General features: G+C 36.8%; 1 protein-coding gene across 1 annotated transcript in view; it reads left to right on the forward strand.

Annotated features, from left to right (window-relative positions):
• The window catches only part of LOC125230422 (TWiK family of potassium channels protein 18-like), a 335,420-nt gene that overhangs the window by 18,106 nt on the left and 294,157 nt on the right, over positions 1-23,157 (forward strand). The window lies entirely within an intron of this gene.

The following is a 23,157-nucleotide window of genomic DNA, read 5'->3' on the forward strand; positions in this document are numbered from 1 at the left end:
TATTTCTCCTGGCAATCAATAACATAACTCTTATTTTAGTTTATAAGATACGCTCACTATATAAATATTTATTCAATCCTACTTGAAAAACTATAGAAAACGTACCCAAAGTACACAGCCAGTCTTATGTCAAATGCGTGTTTGAATTGTCCTGAAAGTAACATTCGGAGGAATTTTTTGCATAAAATATAAGGAACCAATAACTTAAGTAGTTTATCCCCATACTCCATGTCCCTAATTTCCCCCGAGTCAGAACTACAAAGGGAATCCATCATTCATTTGATTTAAACAAAACTTGTCTTTAGTTCAAGTATATTTTTGTCTTGCCTTGGTTATGGTATCTTGGGTCACTTTTAAAACTTCGTTTTATGATATTCTAATAACGCCTGATTCCATAGATTATTCTAAACAACATAATATATTTTTGTATCTATAATTATATAATTTAATGCCGCGGAGATGGCGGGATGACCTGGACGTGTATCTCAACAACTAGCCGGAGATCGCCCAGAACCGGGACGAGTGGAAATCTAAGGGGGAGGCCTTTGCCCAGCAGTGGGACACAATATAGGCTTGTAATAATAATAATAATAAGGTTGACCAACGTTGGAGGTCAGTTTAATATGTAGTTATACGCGATTAAGTCCCGGTTTTTAAAAATAATTATGTGTAATAATCGTGAAAGTTTAAATCAGTGTTCTATAATTATACACATATATTTGGAATATTAGTAAAGAGAAGCATATTACACCGGTCTGGCCTAGCGCGCAGTGATCCTGCCTGCTACGCCGCGGTCCCGGGTTCGAATCCGAAGGGCATTTATTTGTGAGATGTGCACAGATATTTGTTCCTGAGTCATGGATGTTCTCTATGTATAGAAGTATTTGTATATTATATATATCGTTGTCTAAGTACCTGCAACACAAGCCTTCTTGAGCTTACCGTGGGGCTCAGTCAATCTGTGTAAGAATATCCTATAATATTTAATTATTTATTTATTATTTGTAATTTTAGGTATTTAAAATAGCGTTACCAATGTCGCATCGTTGATGAGACCGTAAATAAGCAAAGAAAAAACTAATTGCACCCAAGTAAGTATATTTTGTATACTTACTTACTTTATCGCCACTCGTTTCGAACTTCCTCTTTTTCGCACTTTGTCGAAATGTACTACTTATTACTTAGTTATAAAATAAAATATAGTACTTAGGTAATCTTTTTAGTAATTATAAATGAAATTTCGAAATAATTACAAAATGTGAACAATTCTCCTTTCCGCAAATGACCGTTTGAAAACCTGTGTCAGAAGAAACACGCCTAAGGGCCCATTTAGACGGTATGAGAAATCGTATACGAGTTTCATTTCATTGCGTATTTGATTGGTGCGTGAGTTGTTTGTTACCAGAACGGATCGTAATGTATTTAAAATCGCTTGCGAGTTCGCATGCCGTCTAATTCAGACCTTACTCGCCTAACCCTAAAACTTGAGCTTTTCGACAAAATATTTATTATTCATAACTTTAATAAGAAAGTAAATCCCTGGATATTAATTACAATCGCGTGTTAAACTGTTGACAAACGGCTGATTAACTTTTAAATATACCACTAAAAATTTGCTAGTCCATTTCATATTTAAAGCAAAATAACAAAATTGGATTTCGAGAGAAATGTGTTAACAACTTGCGTCTATTCAGACGTGATAATAAGATATATTAAAAAAATATTTAGATGAGTAAAATCCACCGTTAAAATTAGGAAGGAAAAATCTTGATAACGCTCAAATATTAAAATGTAATATTACAGCGACGGTGACATCTAATTTGTTAAGGTTAATACTTGGGGAATTTTGACATCAAATTATAACAGAGGTCGTTATGTGAACATTGGAAAGATGGTGATACTGTCACATAGGAATTTTATGCAAAATGTTACTGTTCGATGTACTCCTCGTGTATTTTGATGTATTTTCTTAGGATAAGTGAAGAACTCCAGGAACAGGAACTATCTTCTTTAATAGACTTAATAACTAGGTACAAATACTTTAGGTATTTTGAAAATCTATAGAGATATATGTGTAGCCGCTTCTTTGTAATTTTATACGGATCTGTTTTATCATTACCATTAAGCTCCGATGTTCGAGTAAAATTGCTTATTTTAATGAACACTCGATAATTAAAATAGGTTTGCGAAAATTTTCGTAATCAAAACACGGTATTCATTTCATTCCTTACGCAAATAAACATTCGATGTTTTCGTGAAAATATCGCGGTGTTCGACACTGTTATCGTATTTTAATTAATACCCTGTAAGTGATATATTTTGATGTAAGTTTATTTTAAATTGTAAGAGAATTAAAGCAACAACTGAAATGGTACATTAATAAAAAGTCAAATAACTTAGTTCAATGTTGGACTTTACCATACACAAAAGACAAGCATTCTTGAACTTATAGAACTTATTCATTTTGATTAGCACTAGGCCCAATACAGATAGAGCAATATTTTTGAGTAATTTAAAAACCATGTGTGTAATAAATCGCCGTACGATAAATAATACCACAACACAATATTTGAAAAAAAAAAAATGTATTGAAAGTGACCCATGCGACGGAAATCATGGGAATGAGTGACACAAAAAACTTTAACCACAAATACACACAAAAATATCACGAATTAAAATAAAATCATACAATTAATTTTAAATTCAAATCTGTCATACTCTTAGGAGACAATCTGACCCCATTCAAAGAATCAGCTTAGGACAGATTCAAAATTCACATTAATTAGATTTTATACAAATCGAAAACAATAGACGTCTAATGTTACTAATCGTCGACGAAGCATTATTCTTAAACGCTTCTCACGAAATTACTTATCAAGGTACTGTTGTTGTATAATTTATAACCTAACCACAAAATTACAATTTTGAAATACCCCCGACATAATAGTAGACCGATTTTCATGAAACTTGGCTAAGAACACACCCGACTAATTCGGCTTTGAAAAAAATCTAAATCGGTCCATCCGTTCGGGAGCTACGAAGCCACAGACAGACACACAAACAGACAAACAAACAAACATTCAGACAGACGGACAGACAGACAAACACGTCAAGCTTATAACACCCTGTCGCTTTTGCGTCGGGGGTTAAAAATTAAGAAATGTTTTACGGCCCGTCACTCATGGTCCTTCCAAATAGTGTATAATATGTAGTGAAATGCATTTTTGGTGAAAATATGGCCCGCATCTAAAGTTCCTATTCCTTCAAATTTTGACCCCCCATGAAAAAAGTTTACCCACCACTGGTCTATACGGAGTGGTCTTTGATGACTGATAATATTTGTGTACTTTACATACTGTTCGAATGTTGCCCTTAAGGCCGTTTTCACAATATCCAATCCGATATCGGATGTCGGACCGATATCCCATAGATTACAGGCGCCATCTTGGATTTTTTTTGTATTGAAATCCTTCCGACATCCGATAATATAATGTGAAAATGGTCTAAAGTCCTTAAACCCGTCTTTTCAAAGTTCCTGAAGAATTTTCGTTGTTTGAACTTTCTTTTGTAAGTTTAACACTTTCGCTACCAAGAACCCGACTGTCGGGCACACCGCTCGTAGAAGCGTAGCCGATTACATGGGTTTCCCCGTATGTAGCGAAAATGTCGTAGCGCCGCGTAGAGCCCGGTTTCGAAAGTGTTAAGCAACACAAGCTCGGAGCTTAATTTATAAACTTCCATTCCATGTTATTCATGAAACGATCATTTATTAATTGGGTTATGTGTTAACAATTTATACAGTACTTAAATACGAATCCTTTATTTTCTAGGTCCACGATTAATGCTGCCCACATTTTGTAGACGTTTCTGTTATCGTAATCGTAAATAATCAAACTAGTTCCAACGGCTATGCTAGCGGCGACCTTTGGAACTAATTTGACACCACACAATTTGAAATATGAAAAAATCGACAAAACGAGGGCAGCACCAGTCGTGAACGTAGTGCATAATATTTCCTACATGTAAAAACATATATAACTCCGTATAGACAGATAAAGCCTAAGAAAAAAACGTACCTCAGTACCATACAGAAAAAGGTACGGTGGCCTAGATGGCATTACACCTTTGGGGTACGCTCAGCTAGATGGCGCTAATATTAATATTTGGCATTTTAACAAATATCAAACTAAGAATATGGGCCAAATTGTCAAAACTGAGGTTCAAAAGTTATAAGCCTGTGTCAAGAGATGGCAGTCTATGCACTGTGATTACACATTTTACTTCGACAGTAGCTCTCTACTTAGTATAATACTCGATCCTCTTTGCCTACATGTATCTGTGACAATCGGGGAATAAAAAAATACTAAATTAATTAGAGATCGCTCTTTAGCGATAAGTTGTCTAGCATAGTTAAAGTTATGTGCTTTAATTTTTTGATGTCATCTTGTTATATTGGTGAGCAATCCATACTAATATTATAAATGGGAAAGTGTGTGTGTCTGTTTGTTTGTCCGTCCTTCACGGCAAAACGGAGTGACGAATTGTCGTGATTTTTTAAGTGGATGTAGTTGAAGGGACGGAGAGTGGCATAGGCTACTTTTTGTCTCTTTCTAACGCGAGCGAACCCGGGGGCAAAAGCTAGTAAAGAATAATTGTATTGTATTGTACAATATGGTCTAGTCTAAAATTGCCTGGATGAACTAATTTTATATGTATGCCTAATCTAAATATATAATCAACAATTCCACACCCTATAATGTACACCATGAATATAATGTACACCATTTTCATTCTTCTGGGAAATAAAATAAACAAACAAAAAAATCAGGTCAAAATCTCGATTGGTCCATACAAATTACACATGACATGTCATGAAAAAACGCGGGGGCGAAAACGAATTTGAAAGCAATTTCTGGGAACGCGATAACTCGCTTTAATATTCACGTCGCGAGGGATCCTTGCGATATATCTCGAGTGCAGTCTATTATAACGTAGTGGTAAAGAAGAGAGTGTATAGATTGATTCACAAAAGCTGACACGAGTGGCATCAACGAAACTATTGAATGACCATTTCTTTTTTGCCATCTCGTGCCTTACGAGTAAACTACTTAAACTTCATCTATTTGTATCGAGGCCGAGTGTGTCAGATTTTGTACTGAAGTTATTACTTGCCTGTGATTTTAAATATGTCTCAGGCAGTTGAGTATTCATAAACTTTGTGTTGTTGCAATTAAATATCACGTAACGAGGCATTTTTTTATGTTTTTGTTGACCAACTTACAAAAATTTACGCCCGAAAGCTGCAAGCTGCGAATAAAGACGGACAACTCAGTGGATTTTACCGAGTTCATTTGACACGCTAAGTTGATACGTTTGCCTGATCTATGGTATGTGTATGTGAATCTGTGACTAGGGTTTGCAATCCGGATATTCGAATATCCGAATTATTCGAATATCCGCCAATATTTTTATCCGAAAATATTCGAATAATCCAAGTGAAATTATCCGGATAAACGGATAATTTCTATAAATGTTATTTTTTATTTATAAGTAATATATTTAATAGATAGACGTCACTGAAACCAATTTCGATCAATTCTTAATACGGATAATGTTTATTGCTAACAAGTTAATACCTATTTATCTTCAAAATCAAACTAATATTTACAAAACAAAGAAAGCATGCGTGGACAAGAAGTAAGCAGAATGCCTCACTCCACGCACTCCGTTATTATCGAATATTCTATTAATTGGATGATTTAAAAACAGAAAAAGGTTCAATTATTATTTTTTAATATGAAAACGTTACCCCAACCTACTATTACTGCTAATAGATAAAGTGAAGTTATCTGTAAAACCGAACTTAATAAGGGAGATTTATACCTAGATTTCCTGGTCCCTTGTTTTTTTGAAATTGAAAAGCGCCTCATTCCGAATTTAGCTGCTATCAGTTCCATAGCAATTTACGCCAGAATTCCCTCCACTTCACTAAGAAATATAAGGTATTTTTCTTTTAAGTCCTTAGTTACACGCATACACAAAAATCGGTCTAATTACTACTTATACTTTGAAATCTTAGTCGATCTACTTGGGATCGGTCTAATTACTACTTATACTTTGGAATCTTGGTCTCTTACCTTGGAAAGTAAAACCCATCAAATCGCTGCCGAGCAATTTGCGGCGTTTTGGATTTGAATATTTAAATAAGTTCGCCTTTGTACCTCCTTTCTTCATTCTTTTAAATTTGATGTCTTGTATATTTTATGTTGGTGGTACAATCAAAAATTTACTTACTTACTTATTTATCACCTCTCCCCTTCCATTGGTACTTTGGTACCAGCCACTCTGAAACTAAGGTCTAAAATGATCCACACCTGGATAGGAAGTGTCTTCGACTAATTGGTCTTCTCTTTTTTGGTTATTCTGTTTTGAACGAGTACCTATATCTTTGCTCATTCCTGTTCGAAGACCCTAACCAGGACGTTTTTCTTTAGAGCCTACGAAAAGAGTTTTCAACTTTTTATACTAAATATCTGATCCGGTCCAAGATGGCATCTGGCACGGGCGTAGGCATTTAATGCAAATGACTAGTGACTACAGTGGTAGTATCAGCATGGGCAATTATGCCACTGTCTTCCAAGGCGAGAGCCCGAGAAATGCGCAATAATTACCTGTGTACATAAGAATATAGTTAGACAAACCCAAGGAAAGAATATCTATATACTCAGCGACAGTCAGACGGCACTCAAAGCCTTCACATCGCCCAGAGTTTACTCTAGACTGATATTAAACGGCATCCAAGCTCTTAATAAGCTTGGAAGGCAAAACAAGGTGCAACAGGTATGGGTACCGGGGCACGAAGGCTTCATTGGCAATGAAAATGCTGATGAACTTGCCAAGGCCAGATCTAAAGACAACTGCTTAGGTCCGGAACCTTTTGTGGGCCTTTTACAAGGAACCATTAAAACGGCTATGAAAGACCAAACAAAGGCTAATCACCAAAAAGAGTGGGATGTCCTGGTAGGTCTGAAGCATTCAAAGCTCTTTATGCGGAGGGTAGACTCTGGATGGAGCAAAAAGCTAGGAAAGCCAGGCAAAAGACAACTCCAAATTATAACAGGGGTGTTCACAGGCCATTACGGGATCAAAGGAATTTTGGCCAAGATGGGACACGCTGACTACACTGATTGTCGCATGTGCAGCGAAGAGAAAGAGACCGTCAGACATCTAATGTGTGAATGTCACGCCATCGCCAGACAAAGAATTAAGAACTCTGGAGCATGCTACCTAGTACCAAAGGACATCAGAAAGCTACCCATGAGCCCCCTCATCCGTTACGTGGAGATGGTCGAGAAGCTTCTGAATAGCTGAAGGATCTTAGGATCGAAGGGGGTAATTGCACAAAAGATCCCGATGGGTCGAAGTGTATCCGGAAGCGGCCCCCGCAGATTTAAGATGAGTATCCGATCCGATCGAGCGAAGGACCGACTCCTATACATTCTCGAAATCATTCGAGGCGCCATCTTTGATTTTTGCCTTTGACCTCTTTCCTACATCCGATATCGGATCGGATAATATGACAACGCTGTATAGCCCTATAACCATCATCATATCCAATGATGTTGTCTCACGTTCCACTCTACACAAGCCATCCTCTCTACCATCCATTTCCAAGGTAAAGGTGTTGTCAGAAAAGCTTCTTATACCTATAACACCTAACTAATCACTACTACTGTCTTATATCAACAGCTCACTATCTGATTGCAAGATTCTAGTCATAGAGAGCTAGGTGTGTTTTAATTTCTACAGTTTGCTGATTTACACTAAAAATAAATAAAATATGTAGGTAAATTTCGCATTATGGCGCTCATCTATCTCAGCCGTTATTAATTCCACGCTTATACACACCTGGAACATTAATTTTGTTCCATTTAATAAATTATCCGAAATTATCCGAATTATTCGAATATTCGAATAATAAAAATTGTATTATCCGAATTATTCGAATATTAAAAACCCGTCGGATAATGCAAACTCTATCTGTGACTTAATCTTAAGCCAGCCGGCTTAGCCGAAATGACAATATTTGACGTTAGACACCGATCCAACTAAATGAGGAAGCCTTTCCCAACAAAGTCCATCCTTATTATCCTCTCTGAATATATAAATTATGAAAAATTATTGACAATCATCTTAGACTCGCTGATGGCTAATATACATCACAAGATCGATGTATGCTCGCTTGATGCATGACAAGCGCAAATTTTCCTGATAATGGATCATCATAAATTTATATCACAAATGTTACCGAACATAAAATTCTAGGAGAGCATACCTTGCTAACCTTGAAGATAGAGATGGGAAAAATTATATTGTTACGAGAGTTAGAGTATGAGTATAAGAAATACTAGGCTCAGAAGCTTACTTGAAAATACTTCAAAATCTTTGTTGTGTTTTTTTTAGTCACATAAGTTGAAGACGAAAGTTTGATTTCGGTCTCAGATACCAGTGGACCCGAGCATGTCCCTAGACTACGTCCAACAGAGAAGGGCATTTGGAATTTTATCTTGCTTTATGTGGTAGGGCACTGCTCAATGGAAGTCGAAGTCATTCTAGACTAGATCCAAACTGGAGAAATACATCCACCTTGCAGAAAACCACATCCAAATAATACGGTTAGCGATATTTGTTACAATATTGCCAGGTGGATGAGAATTGAGTGGATTTTTTTTTTTTTTATTATTATAAATGGGCTTGCTCTTGGCCACAAACTAGCCAAAGGCAAAGACGTGGCCTACGATGGAGTGAGCTCGCCCAGAAGATGCCTGTTCACTCTTGATTTGAAGGTTGCCGGGTTATATGAGCTCGGAAATATAGCCGCCGTCGCCAATGATTTTGTAATATTGCAATTTAATCGTAACGTTGTGGATAAAAATCCATATCCATCCATACTCCATACTAATATTATAAATGCGAAAGTAACTCTGTCTGTCTGTCTGTTACGCTTTCCCGCTTAAACCACGCAACCAATTTTGATGAAATTTGGAACAGACAATCTTTAGACCCTGAGACAGAACATAGCCTACTTTTTATTTCGAAAAAAAGGGACGAAGGGGTTGAAAAAGAGGTTGAAAGTTTGTATGGGATTTCTTAATTTTAAATGATAAAACCATGAAACTTTATATTTTAGCACTTGATAAGAAATCATTAAACATATATTTAAAGTCACATACAGGTCGAACGCGATTAATTAACATTATTTTTACCTTTAAAATAAACATGGTGGGAAATAAACATTAACTAAAAGCGGGTAGATTATATTTATTTGTCTACCCCGAACATTTATATAAATTAATATCGGGTAGTTTTGTGTTGTTTACATCTCCGGTGACATTTTGCTGGGACGTCAGTCTTCCGCAACCACGGCCAGTGCAACCTGGCCGAAACGTTGGGAAAAAGGTAAAAATAATGTTAATTAATCGCGTTCGACCTGTATGTGACTTTAAATATGTGTACAAAGCGCGAGAACTTAAAGTGTTATATCATTAAACATCTTGATAAGGGATAGGGATAGGGATAGGGATAGGGATAGGGATAGCGATAGCGATAGGGATAGCGATAGGGAAAGCGATAGGGAAAGCGATAGGGATAGCGATAGGGAAAGCGATAGGGATAGCGATAGGGATAGCGATAGGGATAGCGATAGGGATAGCGATAGCGATAGCGATAGCGATAGCGATAGCGATAGCGATAGCGATAGCGATAGCGATAGCGATAGCGATAGCGATAGCGATAGCGATAGCGATAGCGTTAGCGATACGGATACGGATACGGATACGGATACGGATACGGATACGGATACGGATACGGATACGGATAATATGGGTATCGTTAGAGGGATACGGATAATCGGTCGGCGGTCTCTTACAATCAATGTGCTCTAAGACGATCGTTGTTTGCTTGCTTGAAGATTACGTTTGCGATAAGTATAAGCAAAATGTAAAAAATTGTATGGGATAATAGAAAAAAGTACTTTTTACCCACCGATCATAGTGTCGAAATACGGGCTATGTGGGATGTTTATAAAGGTTTCCCCAGCGTATATAGAATTACCTACGCTGTGGCCGATGTGTAATATTTCTACAATCATTGTAAGCAAAAGTATTATGTGCAATCGAAATAATCGCAGATAAATATACCTACAGAGAAACCTACGGTCCCTACGGATCCAAATGAAAATCTTAATGAATACTTTTATTACGCGGGCGAAGCCGCGGGTAAAAGCTAGTAAATAAATAAAATATTGAGGACACCTTACACAGACGAACTTAGCCCCAAACTAAGCAAAGCTTGTACTATGGGTGCTACGTGACGACATACTTAAATAGATAAATAGGTACATACTTATATACATAGAAAACATCCATGACTCAGGAACAAATATCTGTGCTCATCACACAAATAAATGCCCTTACCGGGATTCGAACCTGGAAATCTAAACCATTTTCTTTTTAGAAATCCGTACCATTTTTGTAACTCAATTGATATTAAAAGAACTTTCCTTTGAGGAAAAAAATTGGGGGCGTAGTAGTGTTTATTCTACCCAAACTTTTCCACCGTCTCGTCAAAAATCAAACACATTGCTGAGCTGACCATCTCATTCCTCCAAACCATTAACTAGACCCTGGATAATAATTCGTTCGTGCCACAAATTGTCCTGGCCAATCCAGAAAATACGACAAAGTAAAAAAGGTTCCCCCATAAATCGTTCTTTATGAAATTTCGACCTTATTACGGGTATCGTGAAGGGGTAGGAAATATGGAGGAATTAAATTGGCGAAATACTTATAATTGTATCTTGAGAAGGGTGCGAAGTTTTATCAGCAGCACGACAGTTTTATACACGTGATAAAAAACAACAAGAACACAACACCGCATGTATCTACATATAGACTGAGAAAAAAAAATACGAGTAGCCGTGAAGATATTTAACATTAGCGCCATTTAGCCGAGAATCAACCAAAGTTATAGCACTACTTGTACTATTATATATTCTGTGGTAGTAGCGCCCCATCTAGACGACTCGACTTATTTACCTTGATGGTCCAGAGGTACCTATCTTTTTTCTTTGATTTTATTTTTCTATAGAATACGGATTTCGATATACAAATAATAAATAAATACAAATAATTTATTAATAAAAACATAATTGTACAGTGATTGTTCTTAAAGGCTAAGAATTGTTATACATATAAGAGATGTTTTATACAAATGCCTGAGCTAGGATAGTTCGTGTTTCAGGCAGAGGAAGGACTAAATTAGTGATTTATTTTTAATTATTCACTAAAATAAAACTTATAAGAAAATAAACACAAGACTTATTTTCGTAGGTTCCGAACTATTACATTACATATATATTCATTGTATAATCAATAGGTAATTATTTTACGACCATAAGTAACTTTTCTGTATCATCGTACGTCATATTTTGCAGGCCTCGTCGTAGAGCACTTTTACAACAAACATAGCTAAGTGGATATAAGTCTAATTTTGCATTTAACCTGTTGTATAGAAACGGCCCCAGAAAGACGAAAAATCTAGACGAGAAAACGTGTTTTCTATGTACGGTTTGAATACAAACCATATCTTTCCGCCTTTTGTTATTATAATCTGTGTTGAAGGATATTCGGCCATGCTGCTTTAATGTTGCGCTTAAAATAAACAATTGACGAACAGTTAGTACTTGACATGATTGATAAAGAAGATCTGTAGGGTATAAAAAAGGTCGGGAAGTAGCTACTTTTAGCACCGCTCGCTGGGCTCTTTCTAAGTTTAGTAGAGTAGTTTTAGCTGTGCCACCCCAAGATGAAATGCAATATGTTAGTATCGATTGACACAGGGCAAAGTAAACTTGTTTGATTAAGTTGTGATCACTGATAGAACGAAGTTTCTTGAATACATAAATTAATTTCCTAACTCTATTACACAGTACTTCAATATGATTTTTAAAAGATAGGGTTTCATCAATCATCACTCCTAGATACTTAATTTTATCTGTACAGGCTATCGACGGGCATAAACAATGGTTGTTTGTCGTATTCTCACAAGTATGTGCGTACAGTTTTAGATTATTGGGAATCGGGTAGGATTTCCGCATGGCAAAACTTATAAAATTCGTTTTGTCAGAGTTCAATGTTAGTAGGTGAAGTTTTAGCCAGTTAGTTACAATATTAAATCCGTGCTGGGCATGTTCGTGTACCTCATTTGTTGACTTTGCGGAAAAAGTAGGGCAGTATCATCTGCGTATGAAATAATTTTGCCACAGTCTAAGTTTAGATTGCATAAGTCATTAATATAAACCAAAAATAGGGTAGAGGCCAAAACGCTTCCTTGTGGTAAACCAAAAGCTGTGTTTTTTAAGTCGGAGCTGATCATGTTATCTATTTTTACACATTGGGTTCTTTCGTCTAAGTAGCTCGCGATTAATTTGTTTTGTGTGCCCCTTATACCAAGTAATTCAAGCTTGTGCAGTAAGATTGCAGTAGAAACGGTGTCAAATGCTTTTGCAAGGTCCAAGAAGATACCGATTGTCTTATTACCCTTATCTAGTTCCTGAACTAAGTAGTCCGTTAGTTCGTGTACAGCATCTGCGGTTGATAAATTGGCTCTAAAGCCAAATTGCGTCTTTGCTAATAGAGTCTGCTTCTCTAGGTATTGAACAAGTCTATTATTAATAATTTTTTCCAGAATTTTAGATGTGGCCGGTAAAATGGAGATGGGTCTGTAATTGGTCACTTGAGATTTGCTACCAGATTTATGAACCGGAATTATAATGGACTTTTTTAGACATTTAGGAAAAATTCCTTCAGAGATGCACATTTGAAAAATGAACGCTAATGGGGGGACTAGGATGTGTCTGAAACATTTTAGTATTTTATTCGATATGCCATCCCAACCAACTGCGCTATCGTTTTTCAGGCTCATGATAATCCTTTCAACTTCAGCCTCATCCGTGTTTAACAACACGAAAGAGTTAGAGGATTTATTTGTACTCGAGTGGGAGTGTGTGGTGGACGGAAACGGGCCTTGGACTTTTTCTGCTAGATTTTTTCCTATATTTACGAAGAACTCGTTTGCGTAATTAGCAGCCGAAAACTCTGACGAGCCTGTTTGCAACAAGCATGCCGATGACTCACGTTGTTTTGCTGTATATGTTACGTTTTTAATATATTTCCATACTAGTTTACTGTTTTTTCCTGCAGTTTCCAGCTGTGTTTTGTCGTAATTGGCTTTTACCTTTTTTAGTAGGTTGTTACAAAAATTACGATATCTTTTATACGATATTTGTAATATAAGGTTTTCCGGGTGCGCTTTGGCTTTCAAATGTAATTTATCCCTGTGTCTCATAGATCGAAGAAGTCATGGGGTAATCCACGGTTTTATGTTGAAATTCTTACTATTTATACGTGTTTTTTTAGTGTTAAGTAATATAGCTTGTTGCACATTTTTAATAAAGTACAACATGCTATTTTCTGCATCAGCAGAATTGTAAACAGGGTCAAAGTCAATATGTCGCAAATCATCCTCCAGTTTGTTTATATTTAATTTAGTGACAAATTGCGGCCGCTTGCATGCATTACGTGACTTATAATAGAGGGTTAGTAGAGCAGCACTGTGATCAGTTACTGTAGAGTTAGTTACAATTGCTAAAGCTGAGAAATTCGATTTTACTATAGTATGGTCTAAGCAGGATCCGCTGTGATGCGTAGGAAACGTGTGCGCTGGGAGTAAACCATGAAAAGAGCACAGGTTAAGGTAGCTCTGGGCTGTTGAAGTCGTTTCTCCATTTTCATTTAGAATGTCGATACCTTTGGGTTCAATTGGCGTAAAGGACAAAATGCAGGTTTTCAGGAGAAGCAAAAAACAACTTTTTTTTTAGAAAAATGTTTATATCTTTTTTGTTTTTTGACCTATATTTGTGACGTATATAGAAAAATATGTAGATTTTTAGTATCCTTCACCTAGTGTAGCAACCGTAGTGATAAACTAAACGGTTTAGAAGTTAGATGGTTGTAAAGGACACGTCAAAATGCTATGGACGTCCTTTACACCCACGATTTTTTTGAACAATTAATGTTGATAGGGTCGTAAATGACGGTCTTAGATGATTTTTATACAAATTCGGGGCGTAAATGTAACCGGAATGGTACAAATGGCAACTGTTTTTAGCTTAGTTTACAATTGAGAAACTTGAAAAATGTATCAAAACGTAGTTAATATGGCATAGAATAGCCACATTAGTGTTACAGTGTATATTTATCTAAATATTTAACAGTGACAAAGAACAAGACTATTTTATATCCAGTTTTGCAATAAAGAAACAACATTTGCTTAAAAACTATCTAATATTTTGGAAAGTTATTATTTTAGTACTCGCCGCTCGGCTGTCTCAATAAGTTACGCATTCAGTATTTAATTCTAGCAGGGAAACGATTTCGTAGTTTAAGTAAAACACTAATTGTAATCACGTAAACTTTAATCAGCAACTGTGAATAGTAGACTATATTAATACGACAGTAATTTTAACTCTAAAGTAGAAAGAAGTTTTAAGAATAACTAAGAGTTAAGTACTTATTTATAAACGCAAGTTAGGACGCGTATACAAACTGTATATATAGTCAAGACTACCTACTATGTTGATTCATATTTTTGATAATTTTAAAATAGAAGATTGTTATTTAGTCTTAAACCTGTTAAATAAGAATAATTTTAATTATGAGTTCAATCCTAGAAATATTATAGTCAATGCTTTAAGTACCTGGGTACATAGCCAAGTCACCAAACGCTAACGCTCATTCGCTAGCGAAACGCACCTGTTATTGTCGCAGTCGCACTTAATGTTAGTATAGTCTACTGTTAAAGTTTACTGCCGGCGTAGCTGAATGGCAATCGTCGACAAAAATGCAGTCTGGTGCAATACGCAAGAGCGATAAAGATATATAGCTACGAAATAGATATTATCGTGAGCGTTTGTGCATTTGGGTACGTACCCTGATTACCATAATGTTTTTTTTAATTACCTACATCTCGCCGCAGTATAATAATACTACGAAAGCGTTTCCCTGCTAGAATTAAAGACTGAATGCGTAACCTACTGACTATTCAGACAGCGGCGAATACTAAAAAAATAACTTTGAATTTGTTGCCAAAGTATTAGATAGTTTTTAAGCAAATATTGTTTCTTTATGACAAAACTGGATATAAAATATTAGTCTTGTTCTTTTTTGTTGCTAAGATAACTTAGATAAATAATACACTGCATTAAACTGATGTAGAGCTATTCTATGCCATATTAAGTACGTTTTGATACATTTTTCCAGTTTTTAATTGTAAACTTAGAACAACATTTGTACCATTTCGGTTACAATTACGCCCCGACTTTGTATAAAAATCATCTAAGACCGTCATTTACGACCGTATCAAATCATGGGTGTAAAGGACGTTATAACATTTTGACGTGTCCTTTACAACCATCTATCTTCTAAATCGTTTAGTTTATCACTACGGTTGCTACACTAGGTTAAAGATACTCGTAATCTGCATATTTTTCTTATACACGTCACAAATATAGGTCAAAAAAACAAAAAAGTGGGTTTATCTTTCTCTTGGAAACCTGCATTACATGTCCTTTACGACAATTGAACCCAAAGATATCGATTACAGTTGCGGATAAAATATTTTTAGTGCTGGTCGTAAAGGACGAAGAACAAAAAAACTTGTCCTTTACGCCCAACTTTATCACACTACTATAGAAAGTGATCCTTAAAAAGTAAGGGCTTAAAGGTCAACAATATATAACAAGGTGACTTGCGACTATATTTTTATTTGTAGATTTCCTTTACGACACAAATAATAATTTATAATTAATGACTTGATATTTACGCCCCTTCAGAAAAGCTATTTTTGCAAGTCCATAGTAGAAAATCTTGGTCGTAAAGGCAACTTTTTAAGAGATATCGAAATTTTAACTACACAGATCGATAGCGCTTGAAATTCTGAACAAAACTGTATATATAACTCATTTTCGCCAAAATGTCCTTTACGCCAATTGAACCCAGAGGTATCGATGTTGATGTTTATATCGCCTATCAATATTATATTTTTAAAGGACGTTAATGTACTTAAATTTTCATCTAGAGATTCGATAAAATTGTTGATATTTCTGAAGGATGGTGGTCTATATAAGGCTAGTATTGCAGTTTCTGATCCAATTTTAATTAAAAGTCGGTTGCAATCTAGTAGAACGGGTTCCTCAACTGTGATCTTTAAATTATTTTTTGTATAGACAACTACACCGTCATTTTGATTATAATTTACCTTGCTGCTGTATGTTGTGTAACCTGGCATATCCGGTAGGTTACTGTGCGGACTGAGCCAACATTCCGTTAATACAATGATGTCACATGTAATATCGAGTCTTTGTAGAAATACAGTAAAATTATCAAAATTCTTTGAAATACTGCGAATATTTTGAGTTAAAATCGTTAGTGGGTTCCGGCAGAGACGAATATGTTGTTTGCAAGTGTCGACATCGCATATTTTAGACTCTGATACAGAAAAATTATCTAGGTCAGACAATATCCTATTATTCATGTTTAGAATAAGCTAATTTAACAAAAAGTGCTAAAAATAAGTTAAAAGTGACGCTCTCAGGCGCCCTCATAGTCTATAGAGTTTATAAACCTTTTCTCGGCCATTTGTCTCGCTGGGCAATCGGGGTCGCCTGTTTGGTGGTCGCTCGGTTTCCTGAAGTGCGAGCAGGTTGCACACTTCGGAGGTGTGTCCTTTTTTGGGCATTCTTTGATTGTGTGCCCCGCTTCGCCGCAATGTCCGCAGATGTTGCACTCCATTTTACAGGTCTTTGCCGCATGGTTGTAGAGCTGGCATTTAAAGCAGCGGGTTACCAATGTAAAATCTCTCACAGGACACGATGACCAATTCACAAAAACTCTGTTATTTTTAATTAGGGCCTTGCGGATCACTCCAGGAACCTCAATTATGTAATTACAGGACTCGGAATCTTTTTTCCCGGATTTGTGACTAAGTCTCGTGGCGGTCATAAATTTCTCGAGCGTCCAGTCCTGTACCTTATCGACTAAGTTTTGTTTGAAAATGCACTTCAGGACATCGTTTTCGTGCATTTCCGATGGAACTCCAATTATAACAATTCTGGGCTTGCGTTTTAATGGCTCGTCAACGGTCAGTCCAGAGGTCGTAAGCTGTGATGACTGTTTCAATTTTAGGATGTCTTCTTTTGAATCAGTGCTTATCACTACCCCACCATTTTTTATTTTGCGTAGCCCTCTCACGTGCAGTTTCATTTCGTCAGGCCGGATGATTTTTTGGACAAGGGATTTTGTCTCCTCGCTCGACTTCAATCTGTCCACAGGGTAAATTGCGACTGAGTTTATATTAGGCGGTTGGACATACCTCATTCCAGGTTTTTTCAGGGCATCGGCAAAAGAAACTGGGCCATGAGCTGGTCGGCTGGATTCCTCTATCGTCCTCTGTAGGTCTTGGATGCGTTGCACTAGATCCGTTTTTTCTTGGTGTGCTTGACGCGACTGGTAGGCTTGGGTTGCATGGGCTTTTAGAGATTGGTACTCAATTGCCATTTGTGAGGCGTAATGAGTCACGTTGTCTGGTCAATGTTTAGCTTACCTTCCGAAGCTGTTTGGTTGATGTCCTGCAGGCTTAATTCTATTTTTCTAAGCCAAGATTTGATATCACTCGTGGCGATGACCTTCGGAGGCTCTTCGGGGGCTTCATCCTCTTTCATAATTGCGGGCGCGGGCGCTGGCGGGATAGGCTGCGGCGTGGGGGTTGAGGGCGGGCTACGAGGCGTTAGTCCACTCCGATTAATGGACTATTCTCCGACATTTTAATCACTTTTCTTACTTCGGCATTGTCTTAATGCAACTACGAAAACGCGATGGCCGAGTATTGATATGTCTTTGGATCTTTGCTAATAGTAATCTGACAAATATTTTTGTGCAGTGGGTATTTAGACAATATTTTATAATAACGTTAAAAAACCTACCTGAAAAATCCAAGAGTTCATAACTTAGAAGATCCACAAATAAATGCCAGCCACTAACCACCAACCAAGCCAAATCTTATAAATAGATAATAATAAAAAAATAAAATAAGTAGGTCCTTAAATAAAACTACAAACTAAAGCTAAAATCTAAACTTATAAATAAAATATAAGTAAAAGACTTGCCCCAAATCGCCGTCCACTGGCAACGTGCCCAGAAGGCTGGCAGCATTGCCACGTTGTATGGCAATGCTGATCCGCTGTGCCAGATATGACCCAGCCCTCTGGTCACGTGTCAATTCCACAAGCTTGCGGCTGCATTCTTTGAAGACCCTGTGGGCACCTTCCGCCCAGGGCCCCAGGGTCTCAACCCCAAACGGCTCAAATATGCAACCACTATTAACCACTACAAATATTATGTTTCATAATTAAAATTGTATCCCGTCCTTTACCGCTCATAATTGAGTTTTAAAACTGACGATTATGTTTCGTATGGAACCATTTTCTTTTTAGAAATCCCATTTGTATCAAAACTTATAAAGGGGAGAAAGCCAAACACAGACTTGTCCGAATTTAGTGGCACATTGATTGATTGATCGTGTAACCGACAGCAATTGAGGCAAGCCTTGAACTGATGTAACACCTGTGGCCTAGCTAAGACGACAGTTTTACTTACGACGAAGAAAAAACGACGACGACGACGTTTTTAGATGAGAAAAATAGTACATTACGATACAAGTGCGTAAAAAAAGGAAGTTCGAAACGAGTGGCGATAAATTAAAACACGACCGAAGAGAGTGTTTTTAAATCAACACGAGTTACGAATTTCCTTTTTGCACGTGTATCGTACGACGTTTTTCAGTACAGATGGCCCTCCAAAGTTTCGTCCTGACATATAATGAACCACTTCTAGCACTAGTGCGTAAAAAACACCATCTGTACTGAAAAAACCCTTTTTTACGCACTTGTATCGTAATGTACTATATTGGATTGGACTACTGATACCTAATATGCAAGTTGCGAAAACTTTCCAGATAAACGGTAAAGTTCTTGAAAAATTTGTGAAAGTTTCACATAATATAAATATAAGGAAAATTAAATTTAAGAAATGGAAAGTTTCAATCTCCAATTAGCAAAGATTCAGAATTGTTTCTATGATGAAAATTTCACAATTTTGGAAACTTTCCTTCGGCACATCAGTAAATTGGCACAGTATAATAAAGAGTACCTACTTTCATACAGTATGGCCACTCCCGCTCTCAGCTGAAAGTGCCTCCCACCCCCTCTCGGTTACCTCACAGTTACCACCTGTCAAAAACGCGAACGGTCGGCCTGTCATATTTCACTCATACAAGCATAGTACGCGTTCACCTACACGAGCTTAGAGTGTGTGCTTGGAACGCGCCTCTTTCATATTATTTGATCGCCAGTGTCCGAAGTGTGACATTAGACCGTGGATCCTAGAAATAATCACGTTACCATTTCTATACCCGAACATTATTTAGGCTTCGATCTACATTTCTATCAATGGAAATCTATCAATCTATCATCTTGTTGGGTCTCATGGCTCACTTGAAAATGAACCGTCTTGACAGTGACATACAGAACACGAATTTCTTGTCACTCTATTTTGCAGAATACGATTACCCTGAATTATTACAAATTTTCTGATTTTAACCTGCCTTGAAGCCCTATTCTAATTTAAGAATACGATTTTATTTCATTTTAATACATTCTAGATTCTAGAGTCTAGAAGATCGCTCACGCCATTAGTGCATGCGTACATTAAAGTCATAGATGACTCGATGATTCCCTAGTAATTTATCGGATCTGAATCAGGCTATTCAGAATCGTAGCTAGAAAACATTAAGCTGCAAAAGTTTTAACCCTCTAATCCACTATTCTAATACACTTCGCCATTAATAAAATCGGTTTAACTGAGGTAAAATTTCTGAAACACAAAACCATCTCAATAACGTCTGCCCTTTATACCTACATTAAACAGAACAACTCGAAAATCCACGTAATGCGAGCTGTCGTTTCCTTTCATTTGCTCGAAATTTATGTATCGCGACAGTTTTCCTTAACTCAAAAACCATTGCCGACCTAGTTTAGAGTTGCAGAAAAGTTTTAGTAGAAAGAGGGGCAATGGATCGGCAGTAATATTTGTTCTTTGAAATAATAATTCGTCGAAAAAGGTTGCTATTTTCATCTTACTGACATGGTTGTTTTTAGTGATCCAAAAACGTAGTGATTCAATGCTCTTTGGATCCAATTTAAAATGTCGTCTAATAGATGAGTAGTAGTCAAAGTTGTTACTGTTAATGTAGTGAAGTAGTAAATTTTTTTTTAAGTTTGAATAGGTAGACGTTTGACCACGATCACACCTGGCGGTGAGAGATGATGCAGTCTAAGGTGGAGCACGCTTACCTATGAGATACCTATTTACTCTTGGATTGTACTCATGCGGAAACACAGACTTAGGCAGGGCATTCCACTCTTTGGCGGTGTACTAGGTAGTGTTGATGTAGTAAAGGTAATGAAATAATCTTTTTTTTTTAAATATAATAAATATTTTTTGGTGGGGAGATGGGGACTCACCGTATCTCAATGAGGATTCGTGCTCTGTAAAAGGCAACTGCGAGATCACCGTTTATCCTATTGTCCTAAAAATGCAAAAAAAAAATGGTAAATGAGGTATATTCCCGATGATAGTTCATCGGGAATATACCTCATTTATCAATTTTTCACCGTAGTGGTGTGGGGTTCTTCAAAAAAGGACTGTACAAGATTCTAATGAGTCGGCAACGCGCATGTGACACCCCTTGAGTTGCACGCATGCATAGGTTACGGTGACCGCTTTCCGTCAGGCGGTCGCATACCTGTTTGCCACCGACGTGGTATTAAAAAAAATGCTCTTCACAAAAATAGAGTACCTACAAAATCTGATGGAACGTAAGTCATCGGAAGTGTCCGTATTTTTTTCGGAATTGTATAACTTTATCGTCAACAATAAGTACTTACTCGTAAGTAACTAGTAACTTATAAAATATCCAAACAAAACTAAACCAAAATTACAACCAGCCTAAGACAGTCAATTGGCCGCAAACCGAAGGGAACACCACCTCAAAGGAGGTTTCCGTGTCAATGGCGATTTATTAAATACCCCGTAAATCTTTTTATCCCGGTAGTCTTTGTTTGCTGGTATAATATTTGAACTTTGACTCGCTAACTCCATTTGTTGAGCTGCTTGACTGTGATTTCATTCGGAAGTTGAGGATTTCTTGAGAAGGGATTAAGCAAAGGTTATTCTTAAGGCACTGAGAATTTAGGAACAATTTACAGTTATATCTGTATGACTACATGTACGAGTATTCATGTCGATTGTTTTTTTGTTATATTTTTCTGTCAATGAAAAGTCAAAATGGAGTACCTGCTCCATTTTGACGAAGAACTTTCTTGACGAAGATACGAGTTTTTTCAAAGTAGTGACGACTTGTTTTGTTGCTCGACTGTGACATTTCGCCGTTCATTGCCTGCAACAAGGAAATCGTCACTACTTTAAATAAATCTCGTATCTCACGCTGCTCCTCAAAGTTAAAACGCAGTAAGTCTATATGTATTCCATACATACTTACTACAATTTTCTTTTCATTGACAGACGAAGATACAAGTTTTTTTTAAAGTAGTTACGAAATATCGGTGCTAAGTAACAATGTTATTGATCAACCCAGAAATAGGCACAGAATTATCAATTTATCAGTGTCGGTGGCAATTTAACCTATATTCCCCAGTCAAGTTTTACGACACTCACCAAATGCTAACCCCTCTCTCTCTTTGTCCTACCCATGTTCCCAGTTTATCTGAGGTCGGGTCTCCCTGTACACTTGTGCCAGAGAACTCGTTTCTGAGTTGTCTGAGTACTTAGGTTGTCCCGGTCCATCTCTTTCTTGATGTTGTTCCACGAAGTGGCAGGCGGCTGTCCCTCTTCCCCTGATCGAGTTTGGTATATTGAGTAACCTATGCTTTCTTTAACATGTTTTCTGTTAAGTTACGTTGTAGTTGTAGCCAATTAATATGACTTGAAAAAAAAAGACTTTCGTGGTACATTTACCACGAAAGTCATATTAATTGGCTGCAACTACAATACAACATAACATTTAACACGCTACAATATAACATTTTATATTGTAGCGAAAATGCAAAAATGATATGTCAGAACTTCAGAAGCAAAACAACAACCGACAGCGAACAAAACAGGAAAACCTTCTTTAGTACTTTAAAATTGTAATAACATTAACATTGTTATGGTACGATTTGTATACAAATCTGTTTATTTTCAAACCAATTAACAACTTAAAGCAACACAATTCTGTCAAAACAATTTAAATCTTTGAGCTGTTTGTTAGTCGTATAATATCAAATCTGGAAAATGACGATTATAGGGTCAAAAGCAAAACATTCATTCAACATCGGTGCAAAATGAGACATGTAGGCCTTATTTTTTTTCCATATACCTATTTTTTTACATATTCCAACAACCGACGTAGGGAACAAATCAAATTATTTTATTAAATATTTTTTGATTTGTTTTTTTAAGTAGTATAAATTATAAACTGAAATAGATACCATACACTAAAGGAAAAGCGATCAAGCCCACTGGTGGCGAAGCCGGTAATCGAACCCGGGTCTCCAGCTATCGCGGTGTTCGACCGCTACACCACCCCGACCGCCGAGGTACCCGTCGAAATTTCTCTAGTGTATGTTATCTCTGAATGCTAGGCGCCTTTGACCAACCCCAAGGGCGAGCAATTTGTGCTTGCATCTCCTATATGAATCCTTTTGCAGGATTACGATATAGCGAGAGAGATGGCGCCTAGCCTAGCCTGTACCTTAAGCGAATGAGTCGCATTTTGTATTTATTATATATATGATATACTATGTATTACGAATTAAAAATCGTGAAAATTTCAACAAGGATACAAGTAGAGAACAAATCAAAATTATTTCATTAAATATTTTTTGATTTGTTGTTTTTCAACCCGGGGTTCGATTTCCGG

The sequence above is a fragment of the Leguminivora glycinivorella genome, chromosome 10 (genome assembly GCF_023078275.1).
Source record: "Leguminivora glycinivorella isolate SPB_JAAS2020 chromosome 10, LegGlyc_1.1, whole genome shotgun sequence".
In the NCBI taxonomy this organism is placed as follows: Eukaryota; Metazoa; Arthropoda; class Insecta; order Lepidoptera; family Tortricidae; genus Leguminivora; species Leguminivora glycinivorella.